The 17,311-nt window shown below is 43.8% G+C and overlaps 1 long non-coding RNA gene across 1 annotated transcript in view; it reads right to left on the bottom strand.

Moving 5' to 3' along the window:
- LOC126271709 (uncharacterized) overlaps positions 1-16,808 on the bottom strand; it is a 54,522-nt gene extending 37,714 nt beyond the window's left edge. The window contains exons 1-2 of the long non-coding RNA XR_007549148.1: positions 16,227-16,808; positions 9,564-9,721 (exon numbers count right to left, since the gene is read on the bottom strand). This is a non-coding gene — a long non-coding RNA (uncharacterized LOC126271709). The remainder of the gene's footprint in view (positions 1-9,563; positions 9,722-16,226) is intronic.
- Between the last annotated feature and the right edge of the window lie 503 nt (positions 16,809-17,311).

The following is a 17,311-nucleotide window of genomic DNA, read 5'->3' on the forward strand; positions in this document are numbered from 1 at the left end:
TGACAATGTGGTGAACAGTCTGGTATAGAGCCCCGCAGTCACAAGCTGGATCAGGCAGCTTCTTCCACTGCATCGCCCATGGCTGGTACGGATTCTGTTGAGAGTAGAACAGGTCTTGCGTGCTAAGTCGAATCCACTTGGCACTTTAGCACCTGAGAAGATGTTATGCAGGTGCACATCTGTCACTGCCTCCCACCGACCTTTCCATTCTTCAAGAGGTTTGAAATTCGTAGCAACCATGTCAGCAGCATCACACAGAGTTCGATGGCGTGATTTCGGTCTCTTGCGATTTATAAGTGGCACGTCGCTATGCACAGGTAGGTTAGAATTCCTGGAGATCTTGTGGAATTCTCTCATTAGGGCAGTACATTGCGTAGATCAGGGGGCATTATACCGGTTAACAGTGGAAGACAATAAACTTGAGTAGATCTGATTGCGCCAGATATGAAGCGCACTGTTGTATTCAGCTGGGTATCAACAAGACTTGTATGATAACTGTTCATCTAAACAGGTGCACAATACTCAGCACTTGAGTACAGCAAGCCCAGAGCTGAAGATCGCAGGGTGGTTGCTGAAGATCCCCAGGTAGTTCTGCATAGCTTATGGAGGATGTTGTTTCGAGTCCTCACCTTTTGACCTAAGTTAAGAAGGTGTTGTTTGAAGCATAGTGTACGATCCCGGATGACACCAAGATATTTTGGGTTCCAATTATGATGAAGAATTCTGCCTCTGAAACTTACTTCCAGGTTTACGTTCGCCAACTAGTTATTTAGATGGAAGCAACACAATTCTGTTTTACTCACACTGGGTTGGTGTTTCCAGATTTTGAAGTAATTGTCTAATGCAGACAGGTCATTGGCTAGAATATCTTCTGTTGTCTTCATTTCCTGGTGTTTTACGGCTAGAGCCAGGTCATCGGCATAGCAGTATTTTCTGGACGAAGTGTCAGGTAGATCAGATAAATATAGGTTGAACAGTAAGGGTGAGAGAACTGATCCTTGAGGCAATCCGTTGTTCAGCTTCCTCTCCTTACTTATGTTGCTTCCGGTGTTTACCTGGAACTTCCGATCACTTAGCATGCTGTTAATCAGTCGAGCCATTGTTCTGCAGCGTATGATGCGGAGAAATTCATAGATAAGGCCTTCCCTCCACACAGTGTCGAAGACGGCAGTTAGACCAAAAAATGCCACAGATGTTTTCTGCTGCATTTGGTATCCTGACTCTATGAAGGATGTGAGAGACATACTGGTTGCAGCAGTTATGCCCTGGTGTGAAGCCTGCCTGATCAACTGGAATGTTCTCTAAGATAGTGCTACTTATTCTGTTATATATTAGCCTTTCAAAAAGCTTGTAGCAGCAGCTGAGTAGGGAAATGGGCCAATAGTTTTCTACCTTGTTGTTGGGTTTGCCAGGTTTCATAATAGATATTATATTCGCCTTTTTAAACTCCGATGCAAGTTGACCAGGCAGCAGGTTGTCAGTGAAGAATTCTGCCAGCCATTTCTTAGCTTTTCCTCCAATATGGATCAGGAATTCTGGATGGATACCATCGCATCCGGGTGCCTTAAGAGGTTTGAGGTTCTTCAGTCCAGAGTCAATGTCTGAAACTGTGAAGGGATGGATATACTCAGATGAGGGAGATGCCTTCTTTTTCAGGTCACGAAGCTGTCGTCTGATATGTCTTGTATGTTTCTTGCAGGAGGTACTCTTAAGGTAGAAATGATGTGGGAAGCAATTTGGCCTGGTGTTACTTCGGAATTGGCACTTCCTCCCAGTTTTCTCAGAAGACTCCATGCTTTCCTGCTCGAGTGCGCAAAGTCCATAGTTTCGACTGTTTCTGCCCATTTCTGCCTCCGAGACATGTCCAAACTGGAGCTATCTCTGAGTCACCACTTTGCTGGAAGTGTTGGTGCAGTGTTTCACTTTCATCATTCCATCCTGGAACATATTCTTTTCGGTATCCTCTTGGCATACAATTTTTAGCTGTTGCTGTTACTGCACCAATGAAGCGCTGATAGTTATTATGTGATGGAGGTATCCATCAAATGGTCTTATCCAGTTCCGTTGAAAACTTCATCCAGTCAGCTTTCTGGAAATTCCATCGAGTTTGCGGAGTTGATCGTGTGACAGGAACAGTGTAGCCAATATGTATTATTACATGTCTGTGTTGGCTGTGAGGAAATGCATCTATCACTTTCCTTGTGGTGTTGATGGGAAAGCCAGTTTCGTTGCAGCTAACAAAGCATAAGTCTGGATTTTAATCCTTGTCCCAAGCAGCTGACCTGAAAGTGCCTTGATCTTTGGCATCAAACACTAGATGAAGATTATCCTCTTCGATCCATTCTACAAGCATGCTCCCATTTTCACCATTTTGAGAGTACTTCCAAAGTTTGTGATGACTATTGAAGTCTATGTAAATTGCAGGATCTTCTGCTGTGTGTAGGACAAAATCGGGCCACGTTGTTTTGGGTGATTTGTAAACATCTGTAATAGTAATGCCGTTGTATGACAACTGATGTATATCTGCCTCCACACTTACAGAAATCAGTGAAGCTTCGTTTATGTTGTTACGGGCATATGTAGCAATTCCATACACCTCGTGATAAGTTACACCAAGTGCAGAATATCCAGGAATTCGACCTCGGCTTCGGAATATTTCTTCGCTGGAAACACGAGTTTATTGAATGGCGATGACATCGATATTGTTGTCCATTAAAAATTTTGGCAGGTAGTCACACTTTGCCCTGCTAATGCTTTCGATATTCAGTTGAAGGAGTCTGATAGTTGGTCCAATGTTTCTTGTTAATGAGCTCTGAAAAGAACTGTTTGTGCTATTTAGTTGATATGTCATTGCCCGGAGATCCTACAGATAGTCTAGCTGCCTGTAATCACTGTTGCTCAATTAGCACCACCCAGGAGGCACGTGTAGGTTATTTTAAGGTTAAACCTACGGACGTGAGCAATGCTACCTCCCGTTAGACTACTATTCTGCATCGATAACAATATATGTCGTTGGTGGTACACTATTATTCGCCAGTCTAATTAGGCACACGTGATGAAGCTGAGTAGGACAGCAGAAATCTAACAGACTTCACTTTAGATTTAGATAAAAGGATGGTTCATCAATACAAGAAAAGTTTGGCCACTCGAAACAAAACTACAGTATTTAAGAACCTTCAACATCGCAGCGCGTCAGCAATTGTTGGGTAATATATTAAAAAACTAAAAACAAGCCTCGATTGCGAAAAAAGCACCTAGTGTTAACCTAGGTTTCGGTGTAGATAACTACACCTTCTTCAGAACAACAATAAAACCCACAAGTGCCTAAGAAGACTATTATTTACTATATACATAGGCCGGTGTGAGGTGGAGCGTACACCATTAAGTTAAGTAGTGGTTTTGTCTTTGTACATATGTACTGATTGTGTTTTCCTTTTTTTCGTTTTTAATCTATAGCTATGGTGTTCTTTTAATCAATGACAAAGGTCTTCTTAGGCACTTGTGGGTTTCATTGTTGTTTTGAAGAAGGTGTAATTATCTATGCCAAAACCTAGGTTAACACTAGGTGCTTTTTTCTCAATCGAGGCGGGTTTTTAGTTTTTTAATATAAAAACTACAGCACCCAATTGCTTAAGCAAACAGACTGATTTCATGAAAGCAAAAGTAAATTTGGACAGGGGTGGTTTCTACATCAACATATTTGCTACTCAACATATCATCGATTCACTATAAACTGTTTAACGTTACTATTTATCACCATTAATCACCAACTTAGTATTTCCTTTCATTAATACATAATGTGAAAGCAGCAAACAATTTATCTAATGTGGTCTCTGAATATGGCATAACCTTACGTAATCATTTTAACACAGAAAGTAATAGCAGTGTTAGTTATGAAATTCTCAGTTATTCTTTCCATCAATTATTTCACTGATTACTTACTGATTTGCCACCAAATATTAAAGATTTCATAGTCTTGGCTGAATACAGGTCACTTGGAATTTTCATGTACTAGGATAGGATCGTGCTTGGTTTATGAGTGGGATAAATTACCAGGTGGACACAGTTGTTAATTTGGATGATGGTTATTATTATTAAAGCACGTTTCAACTTCCTGGTTCACACTATAATACATAGCTAAAATGTCGTACCCTGTAAGCTGTGATCAGCGTCGGTGGCGTTGGTGGCAACAACTGCATTAATATCAGAACGGCCAAAAGCAGCTATCCATGTCGAACTTATTTCCTCTTCATAGCGATGATCCATCTTATAATCAATAGCCCGTTTTTCTCCTCATACCAGGCCGTGATAAACTGCAGTTTCCAACCGCAACAATACGGCGCACTCCACACTATGCTGGCGCTGTACGTGCTGCCTCTAAGAGCACTGGCCACCGACTGTCTTTGTTCGCGCCCGCCAAAGCGCGCCAAATGTTTCCCCTCCCACCTTTTCCTACGCTTACACAGCTATCCGTTCCTGACAGAACTACTCCACCTTTTATACTACACATATCTAATGCAGCCCTAAGTGAGTGCCAGTTAGTCTTGCGCTTAATAGTTCGCGACTGGGAACGTTCAGTTTAGTTCGCGGTTCCGTCGCGAACTAGGTCGCTCTTTTAGTTCGTTAGCTCCCATCTCGATTTCCAGAAAGATAATTCGCTCGCTTTGCTACCGCTACTGCACACGCTCTTTTATTCGTTATGCTAGTCTTTTAAATGATGACCAATGTTGCCAGTGCCTGTATTATTACAGTTTTATGTCGAGTAATTAGACTTCGAAAGGGCAAATAAACCAGTTATTTACACAAATGGGGTAGTCAACTACTTTACATACAGTGCACTCGTAGTATTTTAATTTTAAAATATATTTATTTATTAGTTCATTGGAGGAATATTACTTACAGAATATGCTAAATGTGTTTTTTTGTGAATAAAAATACACTTTCATAAATAATCGACTTTTTTAGTTTTGAAAATAACCAACAAAAAATATTTCTGTTTTAGGTACAGGTTGAGTACTATATGGCACAAACAATAATACCTTTATCATTAATAGAAGAAACACCAACACTTATTATTTGTTACCAAACAATTAGACATAGAAAAAATAACTATGACCCCTGAGTGAGATCGTATTCTAAAGCATACTTTTTGTGCTTTGCATTATCATTCTGTAAATAATGAGTCTCCTATTTTTCTAGTGAAATATTACAAAAATTTACTTATTATAATGTAAAAACATTAATTTGGAAACTTTGTTCGTTGATAAGTGTTCTTCGTTCATTAAGGATTTGTCCCGTTGCCGAAAAAACGCGTTCGCAGGGCACTGATGTCGCTACTATGCAAAATCTCTTTAACAAATATGCATATACATGAGGATATAACTGACGACACTTGTGCCACCACTCAAGCGGATCATTTTTTTCGATCTAAGTACTCTCCATTGAGGTATTTATCGAGTTTGCGAATACCAGCAGCAAGTTGGTTATCTGGCCTAGTGATTTTTCTTATTTCTTGGTCATACTCCTCCCATGTAGAGTCTTTTTTATTTTCTTATTGCTGCCACTAGAACAAGAAGCCGAAGGCTCGCTAGCAGTAGAATCAGTCACTAAAATATCTCGATTCTCCCTCAGAAGTATTGCAACTTCACAAACTTTTTGATTTCTAAATCCTCTCTGTCTAAATCGGGGGTCCAGAATAGTACACTCAGTGTACAGAATGTTATTCTCTAAATCTCTAACACGGTCTTCCATGCCTTTCTTGAGCACTGATTGCACAGCGACAATTTTTTTATTGTTAGAAGCATGCTTCTGCAGAGAACTGTTGAGCAGGTTACACAACACAATAACTTTTGACAAAGTGACATTTCTTTCGGCACTTATTTCTACCGTAATTTCATAGAATGAACTAAGTAAGGGCAAAACTCCTTCTATTATTTGCCAGTCACTTTCTTTTATTGTTAGGTCAGAGCGCAGAAGTGCTGACGTAGCAATCACTGCATCCTTTACCTTCATTATTCGCTGAAGCATGTCAAACGTAGAATTCCAGCTGGTCTGGACGTCCTCTTTGAGCTTGAGGACAGGCAGATTCATTTGCTGTTGTGTAGCAATCAGATTTTTTTTTGGCCATGTATACTACGATTGAAAAACTCGACAATATTTTTAACTTGCGCCAAAACGTTAGATATTTCTTTAATAGCTTCTTGTACAACAAGATTTAGAGAGTGGGCGAAACTTGAGACTGATCGCCACTCAACAAGTCTGACAGCAGATAAGATATTTGCAGCATTATCGCTAACAATAGCAGCAACTTTGTGGGAAATATGCCAGTCTATCATAACGTCTTTCATGAAATTGCACAAGTTTTGGCTGTTATGTCGCTCTTTATAATTAATACAACCAAGTAGTGCCGACTGAAGTTTAGTCTCTTCATCTGTAAAGTGGGCTACAATGGCTATATAGCTTTCATTATTCCTCGACGCCCAACCATCAGTACTGAGAGATAACGCAGATACAGCTTGCACCTTCTTTTGTACTTCATCCATTATGTCATTGTGAACACTTGATATTAAATTTTACGGTAACGTTTTTCTTGATGGAAGTTTGTAGTTTGGGCAATGAGAAACTAGTTCTATCAGTTTTCGAAAATATTTTTCTTCCACAATTCGTAGAGTGTGATGCCCTTTAGCTACGCTCTTGACAACTTGTCTATTTCTTCAGCCTTTCGGGCTGACGGTGGTCTTCTAATATATTGGTTCATTGACTGTCGAGAGGCTGATACCGAAATAACATTCTGCAATAAGGATGTGGTTTGATTTGCTTGCAGTGAGTTTAAACTAGACATTATCGGTGGTTGCCTTTCCATCGTTATTGGGATTAAAGCGTGTTTTGTTTTCATATGCCAGGTTAAATTTCCGTTTGAGCCTTCTCCAATACTTATTAATGTTGAACAGTGGTTACATTTTGCTTTTCTTTTATCTGTGTCTTCAGTGAAATGTGTCCACAAGGAACTATGTTTCCTTTTTGATGACATCGTAATAAACAGCCTAAAACAAAACATAGTAACCTTATAATCAACCGATACGCATTACCGTACTCCACATTATCGCATTGTGGAAGACCATTGTTATGTGATGATAGTCATTTTACATTACACATATTACGTACTGTACTTACCTAACGTTGTGTACGATTTTACTTCTTGACACTATGGTTATATGTCAGACACTGCAGTGCAGAATACCGTAAAACAGAAAATTTGAAACGTCCCCTTTTGAAAAATTATACAAGACTGTGCTTAAACTGACACACAATATTTTTAGCGCAACGCAATCTGACTTCCTAAAATCCCTACGAAAGAATGGCCCTGACTAACATTAACCTATACGTTACACAAATCACTTGCCTCACAAAAATCTTCGTTACTCAAGCTACTGCAATACAGCGAGCGCCACTACTGCCAGCTAAATAAAAGATTCAAACTACTGTAGGCACTAACTACTGATAGGCATAGTTAGCAAATAAAAGATTTTAATACAGAACAAACAATGTATTTACCTTAATAGTCATAATATATATATCAGTTCGTGACACCAATTCTTACAAATTTCAAAACTCCGCCATTTCTCTACCCACGTCTACCACTGCTGGCGGCTCACCTCCAACTGCGCAACGCTACGCGCTGTTAGCATCCAGCTGCCGCTGCCCAACACTACAATGGCAGACAACAATGCAAACTAAACACAGACTGCGCACAGCACAGCCAGTGATTTTTCATACCGAGCGCTAAGTGGCGTTACCAATAAGAAAACCTAAACAGCCTACTTACAAATTCTCAGCACTGAACTATGTAACTGCAGCTGACAGACGCTCAGCACGATATGACGCTCATTGGCGGGGGAGGGGGGGGGGGGGGGAGGGAAGCGCGTGATTTTTTAAAGCCTACTGCGGGCTCTCGCTCTGTCTCGCTATTGTCCGTCGGTCTTCGGAAAAGAGCGAACGAACTAAGTAGCGAGGTTATCCGTGAACTAGTTCGCGTAGTTCGCCTGTGGGAGTGCTCTTCCGAACTAGTTCTTTCGCGAACTACACAAGACTACTGCTAGTAACTATTACATAGCCCGCTCGGTTGGCCGTGCGGTCTAACGCCCGGCTTTCCGGGCGGGAAGGAGCGCCTGGTCCCCGGCTCGAATCCGCCCGGCGGATTTGTGTCGAGGTCCGATGAACCGGCCAGTCTGTGGATGGTTTTTGGGCGGTTTTCCATCTGCCTCGGCGAAGGCGGGCTGGTTCCCCTTATTCCGCCTCAGTTACACTATGTCGGCGATTGCTGCGGAAACAAGTTCTCCACGTACGCGTACACCACCATTACTCTACCATGCAAACATAGGGGTTGCACTCGTCTGGTGTGAGACGTTCCCGGGGGAATCCACCGGGGGCGAACCCCACAATAACCCTGGGTTCGGTGTGGGGCGACAGAGGGGTGAAGTGGACTGCGGTAGTCGTCGTGAGTTTGTGGACCACTGCGGCTGCGTCGGGGACGGAGTCTCTCCGTCGTTTCTACGTTTCCGGTTAACATACAATACAATACGATACAACTATTACATACATAATTACATTAGAGCACCTTTTTACATTTAATAATTATAACAAAGAGATATCTTTACAATATTTTTCTTAATATGTACATTCACTCTAATCTTATCAAAGAGTTTCAGTATCGATTTCGCTTCAAACAAGATGTCACTACTTCTGTTTTAACAGTTTCAATAAAATATTTACAAATTTTTTTAAAAAAATATGAACAATGATGTCACAAACTGCGTGCCAAATTCAGGGCGTTCAGTAATGAGTTCAGTTTATTTGAGAGGTAAATGGGGAACGGAAATGTCACGTTGTTCACTCGCCTTGATTCCATAAAACTGCCTGCTGACATCTCCCTTGTAAACTATCAGCGGATAATTAATCATCTAATAAGGAGCTTCGCATCACAGTTCCAAAAACTAGACTTTTTTAAGAGAAGGAGCTGCAGTTGTTCAGCACGCATTTCTCAGTTGTATCTGATGATCAGTCACTACAATGCAATTAGAACTAATTGACTTGCAAAATTCAACGTTTGTAAAGGACAGGTACTACAATTGTTTGAATTTGCTTCAGTAGTATCAAAACGTAGAGACAGAAACACTCCTCAGACTACACAGGAATGCAGCTGGGATTATGTGCATATTCGGGTCGACATACTGTTGTGAACGGCTGTTATCTTCAATGAAGTGTATAAAATACAAAGAAACGTCATTGCTTCATGACCCAGCAATGAAGAGCGCTCCTCATCGCTGAGGCAACAAGATACTACCTGATATAGGTACACTTGTCTCGCAAAAAAATCAGTAGAAAAAGCAATAAATAAACAATAAATCTATTACTAGTTGTGCAAAGGTTACTCGTTAATTTCTTCTGGTTGCCACTTCCACACAACCGATTCATCCATTACCGGCTTTACACTTTCAATTTTTATTCTGACTAATTTCATGTGGCTTAAATTACAACTAGAGCGTTTTCACGAACTGCCATACCCGAGATGTGATTGGAGTGCAGCTGTAGGTCCTCATGACGTCACGCCCCAGCTGGTCACTTAGCTCGCCGCAGTCGAGTGCCCAGTCACAGCACACAACCGGAAGACGGTGTCCCGCACGCATGTGAGCGGTCCCCGATGACGGGCGAGAACAGCTTACTGTACAGAGCGAAAGAAGCGTGTCACAAGGAAAACCTTTCAACTTAGATTTTTAAACCTGACGTTTATCAAAGCATATCTCTTTCGTCCCAACTGGAATCATACTGTAAAAAGAACCTCCAGAATACTGAACATATTTCTAAATAATGGTTAAGGAAACATTTAGTAAAGCTGTCCCTGTGTTGTGATATCCAGATCATGCGATTCTCGTACCAACCTCATAAAATTCTCGTATTTTATTAAAAATTCTCGTACGTTTTGAACAGTATTGTATTTGTGGTATGTTATAGACAACACATACTGCCTTAAAAAATAAATCTAATTTGCAAGAGAACTAGTATAAACATGAAACTTCCTGGCAGATTAAAACTGTGTGCCCGACCGAGACTCGAACTCGGGACCTTTGCCTTTCGCGGGCAAGTGCTCTACCAACTGAGCTACTGAAGCACGACTCACGTCTGGTACTCACAGCTTTACTTTTGCCAGTATCCGTCTCCTACCTTCCAATCTTTACAGAAGCTCTTCTGCGAACCTTGCAGAACTAGCACTCCTGAAAGAAAGGATACTGCGGAGATACTGTGGCTACGCCATGTCTCCGCAGTATCCTTTCTTTCAGGAGTGCTAGTTCTGCAAGGTTCGCAGAAGAGCTTCTGTAAAGATTGGAAGGTAGGAGACGGATACTGGCAAAAGTAAAGCTGTGAGTACCGGACGTGAGTCGTGCTTCGGTAGCTCAGTTGGTAGAGCACTTGCCCGCGAAAGGCAAAGGTCCCGAGTTCGAGTCTCGGTCGGGCACACAGTTTTAATCTGCCAGGAAGTTTCATATCAGCGCACACTCCGCTGCAGAGTGAAAATCTCATTCTGGAAACATCCCCCAGGCTGTGGCTAAGCCATGTCTCCGTAATATCCTTTCTTTCAGGAGTGCTAGTTCTGCAAGTTTCGCAGAAGAGCTTCTGTAAAGTTTGGAAGGTAGGAGACGGATACTGGCAGAAGTAAAGTTGTGAGTACCGGACGTGAGTCGTGCTTCGGTAGCTCAGTTGGTCAGTCGGCTCTCAGCCGTGGCAGCGTGCGGACGGCCCCGCGCGCCGGCCCCGTGCTCCGCTGCAGGTTTGTTTACTTCCGCGTCGTAGCTTTAAGGCTTGTGTCCGTCCACCGCGAGCAACATGTCGAGCGCTTACCGCCGTGCGACCCTTAAAGTTTCCTTCCCAGCTGAACATGCGCGACCTCGTGCACATGAAGTTGAAACGTTCCTACGTGAAGAAGTTCGTTTAGATCCTAACCACGTTATCGGAATCCATTTTTCGATCACGAGTAGTGTCGTTCATATTAAAATGACAAACACCGAGGTGTGTGAAGATGTTATTCGCCGCCATACCAATGGACTTAAGTTCAAATACTCTGATGGTCACGTCGGAGCAGTAACACTTGAACTCGCAGAGTACGGTCAACGCACGATTAGGGTGTTTGAACTACCATTTGAAGTGCCGAAGGACGCAGTTGTCTCTGCGTTACAACCATACGGTAACGTCATCGGTTACGTAGAGGAAAAATGGCAAACCTTCACGACCTACCATGTCCTTAATGGTGTGCGTCAGGTAAAAATTGAACTGAAAAAAAACATATACCATCATACCTGACAATTGGCGGTGTGCGAGCCATTGTCATGTACGACGGCCAACCCCGAACATGTGCGGGTTGTGGACAAGAAGGCCACGTCAGATCCACCTGCATGCGACGCCGCCTGATCCAAACGCCGGTCGGCGAGGAAGCGTCCCCAGCGGTGATCACTCAGATCCCGGTCACATATGCCAAGGCTGCCCAGGAAGGTAGCACCTCTACACAGGGTCTTCCTGCTCTGTTGACGTCGTCTGATCAGGCAGATGCAACCGCTACTGAGATTCCTTCTGAGGTGCCACAGACGCCAGATCCTGACCTTCCACATCATCGCAGCACTGTGACTGAAAATGCTGCTGAGATGGACGTTGATCCGGGAGTGGTACCTACTTCTGCTTTCCTTCAGACTGGTCCGGAGTCAGACGAAGGCCACCCGCAATCAGACTCGGAACGACCTGTTCGAAAACAAGGGTCGACACGAAAGAGAAAGAAACGTAGCCGTACACCCCCTGATGAATCCAATCTCCGGATGGATGCCAGAGATGCAGAACCGAAGATGGATGATAAACCGCTCTATGATGTCCAAACGTCTGATGCGAACGACCCGCCACAGGCGACCACTGGCAACGACCACCCCTCCTTACTGGCGCCGTCGCCCCCACAAGTCGACGTTGAAGAAAGTCTATATGCTGAGCCGAAAAAAACGTCTCCTCTCCACATGGATGATGTACACAGTCGGTACCCTACCGCAGTATCAGTCTCCTGGGCAGACGACGTGGAGATCGAAGGGACTGGGGTGGACGGTGCTGATGATGGGGCGCCCCCATCGGTTGCGCCCGCGCCCGCAAACTCTCCACAATAGCAACCTCTTCCGCGGACCGGCAAGATCGACGACCTCTCGCTCCTGAAGAAGCAGCCCCACCTGTGCCTGTGGGACTCCAACACCAGCATTATCGTGTCGCAACGATTAACCTCGCGACCATTCGTGCGCCCCACAAACTAGCGCTGCTCCGCGATATGATTTATGATGCGGACATTGATATTGCGCTTTTTCAGGAAGTGCATGTCGCCGATTTTTCACCACCACATGGCTTCACGGCGCATCTTTCTCCCGCTTCGGACACCGGTAGAGGTGTTGCCATCATCTTACGAGAAGGTCTTCCTGCCGAAGATGTCCTATACCTCCCCAACGGCAGAGGTATGGCCCTTACTCTCTTTGGTGTACGCATTGTCAACATTTATGCGCCGTCGGGCTCCAGCTACCGTCGTGAACGCAATGCCTTCTTTGCAGATGAAGTTACACCACTTTTTATGGGACCACACGATGACTGGGTCATGGGTGGAGACTTCAACTGCACCCAGCGACCTCAGGATCAATTGCCGCGTCACTCACCATGCGCAGCTCTGGAAACAGTCGTGACGCGGCTACAATTTGTCGACACGTGGCGACATGTTCACGGTGATCGTTTGGGCTTTACGTACTACACTGCGCACTCCTCTAGCCGACTGGATCGCATCTACATCTCGCGATCCCTAATTCAACACACACGACAGGCTGAAATCTGGCCTGTTGCTTTCTCAGATCATGAGGCTTACTTCTGTGACGTTGTTCTCACAAGACAGGCAGTATGGCACGGACGTGGTTTATGGAAACTGAACACGGCACTTCTTAATTCACCTGACTGTCGACTTCTAATAGAAGACACTTGGATCACATGTAATAGACGCCGTCTCACGTATCCGTCTACCATATCCTGGTGGATCCAGTGTGCAAAACCTGCTCTTCGAAAAACTTTGATCCGATATGGCAAAGATGTTGTCGCCTGGAGGAAGAGCACTATGGACTTTTACTACAGGATCCTACGAGAATGCTCCACGATGCCAGCCTCCCCTGAGCGTCATACAAGGATAAACCATGCTAAGGCCCAAATCTCCAATCTCATGCGAAGGCATTTGGAAGGAGCGATAGTACTGCTGATCGCATGCCTCATGAACATCCATCTATGTATCATATCATCCAAGAACACCAACATCGTCGCCGAAAATTTATTCCCATCCTAACAGACCAAGATGGGCGTCGCTACGTAACCCAATCTGCAATAGGGAATGTGCTTCACGCCCACTACCAGCAGCTCTACGCCGCAATTCCACATTCCCCAGAGTTGATCGAGGAAGTCTCACAGCTCAACTTCGGTGGTCTCCCAGGAGATGCGGCGATTGACTTGGTGTCAGAGGTGACTGATGATGAAGTCCGCGATGCGATCCGAGCAGGAACCATCAATCGCTCCCCAGGACCCGACGGTCTTCCCCTCGAATTTTATCGCACCTTCCGTGATTTGTTAGAGTCCACCTTCACCTCCATATGTCGGGAACTGATGTCTCCGGAAGTACCTGTGCCGGACTCTTTCATGGAAGGAATTATTATTCCTGTACATAAACCGCATGGTGGCAACAATATCAGTGATTATCGGCCCCTCACCCTCCTTAACAGTGATATGAAAATCTTCACTCGCCTTTTGGCGGCACGACTTAAAACCGTTGCCCGATATGTTGTGTCGCCAGACCAAGCATCTTTGGGAGGGGATAATAATATCCGCACGGCTTTATGCCGCTACAGGGATATGATCGCCGTTACCCAGGCACAACGCCTCTCTGGGGCACTTGCGTCTTTCGACTTTAGTCAAGCTTTTGATAGGGTTGACCATACGTTCCTTACGGCCGTTCTCCACCATATGGGTTTCCCAGTCGCCGTTATCACGGTAGTGATGCGCCTTCTGCGGGGTGCCTCTTCCAGGATTATGTACAATGGCAGACTCACTCCTCCGATAAAAATAGGTCGATCCGTACGTCAAGGTTGCCCTCTATCAGCGATTTTGTACGCCTTTTCCTTGGAATCCTTGCTATGTGGGCTCAGACAACGTTTGGTAGGGTTGTCCATAGATCGATACCGATTCTGTTGCACGGCCTATGCTGACGATGTAGTCATCTGTTTACGTAATGCCGACGAGGTTCGAGCTGTTTTGACGTGGGTAGCGACTTATGGTGAGGCGTCGGGTAGCTCTTTAAACGTACGTAAGTCACAAGTTATGTTCATTGGCACGGGACTCCCTGTGGAGTGTATTACACCTCTCACCACCGTTGCTACCATTCGCTGTTTAGGAATAGACTTTTCATCTGATCTCCGGCGTTCAGCCGCCATCAACTGCAGACGCCTCCTTTTAATGATCAGAGCGGGTCTTATGGACCATCGCCTTCGATCCCTAGATATTCTCCAACGAGCTCGATATGTCAATATATATATCGCATCCCGAGTTCCCCATGTAGCACAAGTTCTACCTTTCCCGCTTACTGTGGCACGTCGCATGTTGGCAGCGATGGCATCTTTCGTCAGCTCTGGGCTGTTATTCAAAGTTAACTATGCAATCCTTACTCTTCCCCGTGAACGAGGTGGGATAGGTCTGTTTCACGTGCCGGATAGAGCTCGCGCCCTATTTGTCAGCTCCCAGATGACGGTATGGACACGATGCCCAACGAGCCTCACTGGTCTCCTCCTGACGGCATATACGCCGGTCTCACTGTCAGCCCCAGTGATGATCTCGGACGTTCCGGTCCAGTTACATTATATACGATACTTCTTTCTTGAACTCAGTTATCTACGCCTCACCTTACCAAGACAGCTTTTACTCAAGACAAAGGCAGTATACAATGTCCTCCAATTAGGTTGTCCACCTAACCCGATTGAACAAAAGTTCCCCCAGGTAGACTGGCGTCATGTATGGCGCGCGGTTTTCGCCCGTTACCTTGACACGAATATTCAATCTGTCTGGTACCTAACTGTCAATGGTAAGCAAATCAACCAATCTCGCCTTCATCGTATCCACCTCGCCCAATCACCTCTCTGTTCCACGTGTGGAGTCCCAGACAATGATGAACATCGGTTTGTTTGCGGACCGGCGGAGGTGGTTTGGCACTTGATTCGTCTTATTGTCGCTTTTCTAACGCGGGACATTCCGGATCGGATTACTCCCCTTTCATTATTATTTCCGGATCGTGAATATTTTCCTCGGACAAAGACCAATGCTGTGAATTGGATTCGCGGACATGCCATTCACTACCTATTTGGACAAACTGTAGACTCTGTACTCGATTTTTGGACATACCTCAATGACCGTCATTATATCGTTGTCCGTCACCCAAAATACAGACAATTTTTCTCGAACTTCCTTGGGAGTGCTTTCCACGACCCGCCTCGCAGCTGGAATGTGTTAAGCCAAGAGAGAAGAACGTTTCCTGCTTGAACCAATGAACATATCTGAACAATTGAACAGAACGCATCAATTTCGAGAAGACGTGACTCAACATATTACCAGCGGGGCGCAGAAGGCCTCTGATCAATGACACAACAAAACTAAACAAAAACAAAAAAATAATAACATAACAATAATAAAAATAAAAATAAAATTCAGAAAAAAGAAGATTTTGTTTTGTTTGTAAGGATAGCCCTAACCTTGATTTCCTATATTTACCCTGGTAGATAGGCAGCTCTCTGGGGTAGGTTTAGTCAGGAGCCAACGCCTGAAGAGGAACAGATTTTTTTTTTTTCTTTTAGGATGAAAAGTGGCGGTGGCACTTGGTTCTTTTTTTTACTTCCATTTTATAAAAGGGTTAACTAATGTAAAAAAAAGAAATAAAAATAAAAAAAGATAAAAAAAACAAAAAAAGATGGTAAAAAAAAAGTTGGTAGAGCACTTGCCCGCGAAAGGCAAAGGTCCCGAGTTCGAGTCTCGGTCGGGCACACAGTTTTAATCTGCCAGGAAGTTTCATATCAGCGCACACTCCGCTGCAGAGTGAAAATCTCATTCTAGTATAAACATATTGTATCAACAATGTGTACCTGTGACTTGAATTCGAAGTCCCCTTCGTCTTCTTCGTTTTTCGTTTTGTACAGAGTAGCCGAAGTCATTTTCTGGATCATTTCATGTGCTGGTTGAAAAGTTACGCGTGTGCCATTGTTTTCTGGACCCTCTTTAATACATTCTGAGTCAAGAGGTGCTACAGTCAATGTGTTGGTTTACAGTCGGCTTCTGATCTTGGTTTTCATAAGATCTGCCTGAAATTTAACATTACAGTGGCAGATGTTTGTATTTAATAGTTACACTAGGGATTTCGGAGTATTGTAGGGTACTTACTATTAATTGTTTTTCACTTATACGAGAGTATCGTTTGAAATGACATTTTAGCGCTTTGAGATTGAGGCAGCCGCTCTATTTCTGAAACTGTGTCAGGGTCGGCACCTCGGCACTCGGTCTCTCTTACTGAAACTGTCGATTGACAAAGACCGCGTTGTCCTTAATCATGAATCCGTAACAACTTATGCACGTTTCATTAAATGTTTCAGGTGAATTAATTGTTTCCCAACGAATATGTATAATCACTATAATGTATATTTGGTAAAAAGTTGGGCGAAAGTCTTGTAATTTTGTGTACAATATCCTCTTTTGCTTCGTAACACGCATAAACGTTGAAATTTGCGTACGCGTACGAGAATTCTCGTACATATCACAACGTTGACATGTCCTCAGCCCAGTGGTTGGTTTAACCAAGGAAGTTGGACTCTATGGAGATGCCCTAATGCTGTAAACATGAAGCCAGCGACTTATGTACTCCGCCGTATGTGTGAGACCAAAACATTATCGGTAGTGTGTATGTGTGTGTGTGTGTGTATTGTATGTATAGGTACATAAGGAAAAGCCCCAACAAGCTATGACAAAAATTTGAAACCAATGACAATAATCATTAGCGCGGCCGCTGTAAGCGACGATGAAGCTATATTTTGCTACGCCTGAAGGCGGATAAAAAATGATAAAAAATTCCATTCAAGTTTTTTTTAATTTTATTTTTTTTAAATAGAGAGACTCTGTCTTTAGCTCTCGAGCGGAGAATACGTATTTTTGTAAGATGTGTGTGGAAGCCAATTGA

The sequence above is a fragment of the Schistocerca gregaria genome, chromosome 1 (genome assembly GCF_023897955.1).
Source record: "Schistocerca gregaria isolate iqSchGreg1 chromosome 1, iqSchGreg1.2, whole genome shotgun sequence".
Lineage (NCBI taxonomy): Eukaryota > Metazoa > Arthropoda > Insecta > Orthoptera > Acrididae > Schistocerca > Schistocerca gregaria.